Source organism: Canis lupus, chromosome 3 (genome assembly GCF_048164855.1).
Source record: "Canis lupus baileyi chromosome 3, mCanLup2.hap1, whole genome shotgun sequence".
Taxonomy (NCBI): Eukaryota; Metazoa; Chordata; class Mammalia; order Carnivora; family Canidae; genus Canis; species Canis lupus.
The window spans coordinates 75,005,834-75,010,191 of NC_132840.1; the positions used below are offsets into that span (position 1 = coordinate 75,005,834).

General features: G+C 55.3%; 1 long non-coding RNA gene across 1 annotated transcript; it reads right to left on the reverse strand.

Annotated features, from left to right (window-relative positions):
• Nucleotides 1–461: 461 nt before the first annotated feature.
• LOC140625203 (uncharacterized) lies at nucleotides 462–3,969 on the reverse strand. The gene is made up of 2 exons (XR_012024577.1): nucleotides 3,480–3,969; nucleotides 462–822 (listed from the first exon to the last, which is right to left on the reverse strand). It is a non-coding gene; the product is annotated as an uncharacterized lncRNA (long non-coding RNA).
• Nucleotides 3,970–4,358: the final 389 nt, after the last annotated feature.

Here is a 4,358-nt window from a genome sequence, read left to right on the forward strand (position 1 = left end):
GGGGAGTCCAGTGCCACTCCCTTGCTCTGTAATCTCAGTCACTCCTTCTTCTCTGCTGCCTCTGCTAGGTCCAGGAGCCAGGCTTCAGGAGAAAATCCTCCTTGGCCTGGATACCCTCACCCACTGGCTCCACCCAGATATGCCCCCAGGCATGCCTCCGCCCCAGCCAGCCACACCAGCCCGTGGGAGCCACCTGCCACCCCTCCACTACTCTCACCAGGTCCTTGTAAACCCCTTTTCTCAAGGGCAGTGGGTGTCCTTGGGCCTCATGAGGTCTCTCCGGCAGCATGGGATGCCGTGACCCATCCCTCCACTTAAACCCTCTTTTTTCTCTTGACTCGCTCAATAAAGGTGTCTTTTGATTCTCTTCTTTCTTCTGTGGCCAGACTCTCTTCTTGATTGTACTGTCTGTGTCTCTAGGGCTTTCTGCACTCCCAGCATCAGATACCGCTTTATACCAATTTACTCACTCATTTGTTCATTTATTCACGTGGGAGATAACTATGCACAGGGCCTCTCCTAAGGCCCGGGGTGTGGTGGCGAACCCCAGCTCTCACAGAGCTTCATCAAGTGTGTGTGCACATGGGAGGAGTGTGGGAGGTGTGCAAGGAGCAAACTGATGAGCAAGAAAAACTGATAGGGAACAGTGTTAAAATGCAGCCGTGTGGGGCCCTGGGTGGTGCAGTCACTGGAGCGTCCAACTCTTCATTTCAGCTCAAGTCATGATCCCAGGGTTGTGAGACGGAGCCCTGCACTGGGCTCCATGCTGGGGGTCGAGTCTGCTTAAGAGTCTCTCTCCCTCTGCCTCCGCCGCCCGTCTCTCTAAAAAAAAAAAAAAAAAAAAATTGCAGCAGGGTGCTGAGTAGCTACTGTCAGGGATGCTCAGGAGGCCTCTCCGCTGAGTGACACTTTCATGGAAAGCCACAGACAAGAAGGTGAGGGGCACCTGGGCAGCTCAGTGGTTGAGTGTCTGCCTTTGGCTCAGGGCACGATCCTGGGGTCCTGGGATCGAGTCCTGAATTGGGCTCCCCTTGGAGAGCCTGCATCTCCCTCTGCCTGTGTCTCTGCCTCTCTCTGTGTGTCTCTCATGAATAAATAAATAAAATCTTTCTTTTTTATGGTCAGGGGGCAGGAGGACATGAGGGTAGAGAAGAGCAAGCTCCAAGGCCCTGCGTGGGGAGCCGGGGAGGCTGCCGGAGGGGCAGGGGGCAGGCCAGAGAGGAGCAGAGCAAGGGGGATGAGGAGGCACTCACGCTGACCTTCCCAAGCCAGGCAAGGGGTTGGCATTTGGTTCTGAGGATGAGGAGGAGCCACTGGAGGGTTTGATGCTCTGTAGAAATGGGACCCGGTCACTGCGGGGAGGGCAGCGTGCTGTGGGAAGCGGGGAGCTGGCAAGGGTGGGAAGGAGGCAGTTAGGGCTGTCGCACTGTCCCTGGAGGGAGAGGGTAGGAGCTCTGAGCAGGTGGAGGGAACAGGGCCTGCCTGCTGGAGAGAGGGCCACGGGCTGGCCCGGAGGTGGTGAAGGAGGAGAAAGATTTGGGAATGCCTCTGGGGTTTGCCTTAAGCCAACGGACACAGGGCCAGGCCACACAGGAGCCCAGAGGCCGGAGGTGGAGGCAGGCTGTTTCGGGGTGGGGCAGGCGAGGGGAGCATGGCCTCTGTCCCTACCTTCACTCTAAAAACTGGACGCACCTCAAGCGCGTCGCCTCTTCCTTGCCATGCCCTCCGCGTTCTCTCACCCAGCCACCTCTTGAAGTGCGTTTTTCACAAGACCCTCAAGTTCAACATCCAACAGCTGAGCAGAAAATCAGTTCGGGACTCGCCCTCACTTCCTCCTTCTGATCCCCCTCTCCACACCCAGGAGTCCCTCGCTTCCCGTCATGTTGAGCACCTAGTGCTGCCGGGCTCCGAGCCCACTCCCACCCAGCCCCCTTCCACTCCGCAGCCTGAGGGGTCGCTTTTCTTCAGAGCACATGTCCGACCACGTTGTTTTCTTTCTCAAAGCTCATCGAGGACTCCCCTTGACCTTCAGGACAAGTCCAAGCTCGTCATCCCCCTTGCCCCACACCTGGTTCTCCATCCTCACCTCCCACCTCACTTAGGCTCACCAGGCTCCAGCCAAGCCCAGCTACCTACGCGAGCTCCTTCGAGCCTCTAGGACGTCCCCCAGAAGGAGTCCCCCTCAACTGTATGCCTCCCTCCCCTCCTCATCCTATTTGCCTTTCAAGAACGAGCTTAATCAGGACTCCTTCTTCCTGAAGCTTCCCTTCACCCTGGCCTAGGAAGGACCCAGGCCTGGGATATGCTGAATGTACCCCAGATCATGCTCGTGGAACATTCTGGAAGGGCTCTGGCTCCTATGTCGCCAACCTCAGGTAACGATGGAGATAGAAATCCCTTACTTCTCTTACTTCTCTTCAGCCTCCCCAGTCTGCCAGAGCCCACCGTTCAGCCAGCCAGTGAGTCCAATTCTGACTCCTAAGTATGTTCCAGGGAGCTTCTAATGCTTGGGCTCCCTCTTGTCCTCCCTGCCTCTCACCCCTCACCTGGTTACCTGTCTCTCACCCTTCAGCTTCAGCCCAAATGCCCCCAACCTGTCTCTTACCCTTCAGCTTCAGAGCTCAAATGCCCCCTCCTCCGGGAAGTCCTCCCTGACTTTCAGGTTAGGTCTCCTCTGGTTATACACTCCACAGCGCTGTATAATTCTCCGCCCTCACGCTTACCTGAGTGGACTGTAAATACACACTTCTCTGATTGTTTGCTCATGTCTGGCTGCACTAGGCTGTGAGCTTCGCCGAGTCCAGGCACTGCGAGTTTTTGGTCACCCTGTACTCCCCATGCCTGGCACAGTGCCTGGAGCACGGCAGGTGCTGAATAAATATTTGGTGAGTGAGTGGACAATCCGGAATTACAGATGAGGAAGGGCTTTGCAAACTGCAAGGTTCTCCCAGTGACTCCCCAGCTTTTGCAGCACTGGCCCCCCCATGGGGTTGCTTCTTAAATGTTGTGGGGATGGCAAAGGGGAGACGGCCTACCTTGGTGAGCATGTGTAATTTAGACCTGACCCTCAGTAAAGCTGATATCTTCCCCTCCCTTGCACGCACACAAACACACAAGTGCACGCATGCTCTCTCCATCACACCCAGGGGCATGGACTTGCTCTGGGTGTGTGTGGTGCCGTGTGGCGGTCTGTTCCGTGTGTACATGCCTGTTACTTTCTGCAGATGGCTCTCACGCCGGGTGCTCCCAGAGAGAGGGAACTGGTGCCTACAAGAGTCTCCGTAAGGCTGTGAGTCCTTAAAGGAGGTAGACACTGAATCTGTGACCAGCTAGGAAATTGCATTTAAAACCTTTTCCTCTGAAAGGCAGGCAGGGAGAGTAGGGATGGTACCGTGGGGAAGTGTTCGAGGACTGCTGTCTCCAGAGGGATGGCTCCAGCCCCCCGAATGGAGGAGGTGAATGCCCGCAGCGCTCCCTACCTTGTCTCTGTATGGGGCTGGGTGCTGGGGTCTCCTTCCTGAAGCCCTGGTTTTGGACGATCCCTCGACATTGTGGCTGCGCTTTCCTTTCGGAGCTAGAATTCTTCCAGCAGCCTCCCCGGCAGATTTCACACAGTCAAGCATCAGAAAGGGCCTTGAACACTGAGGTTGTTATCCAGCTCAGCTTGAACCCTTCCAGAGACAGGGAGCTCACTCCTTTGTGGGGCAGCCCCTCCCACTGGCGGCTCGGGATCATTTCTTTCTCTTCCGGAGCCAGCTGTGCCTCCTTGCCACCAGCACGTCGCTCTGAGAACCTGCATGACTCTCTCCCTCTTGGTGGAAGAAGAGGGTTAACCAGCAGGGTGGCCAGGGGCTGCAGGTCACAGGGGATGACATCCCTCTCTCGTCTCTCCACCCCGCAGCAGAGGCCTTCCTGCTGCGTGCTCCCCCCGGGCCCCAGGGTCCGTCACCCAGCTGTGACTTACCTAAATGTACGTCACTCAGGGGATGGGTACATTTGATTGCTGGGGAACGTGACTTTTTCTCCTAGGCTTTTCAAAAAGTTAAGTCATGATTGGTCTAAAAATAGCCTGTGGAAATCAGAAGAAACAAACACGCACACAAACGATACTAAAAATCCAGAGTACCTAATTATAGGAGAAAGGAAATGGCTTGGCAGTGATGTTTTCATAGTTTCTCTGAATCAAACATTGTGCAGGGAGAGTAAAAGACATGAAGCATTGTTAATAAATTTTCCTACCCAGAGCCTCTAACATCTTTCCGTCAAGCTATTTACAACCTCCATGGGCATTCCTGAGTGTGTGGTATTTACATTTGTTCCCCTTCTCTGCTTTTTCCTCAGGCAGCCTCTGCTTACCA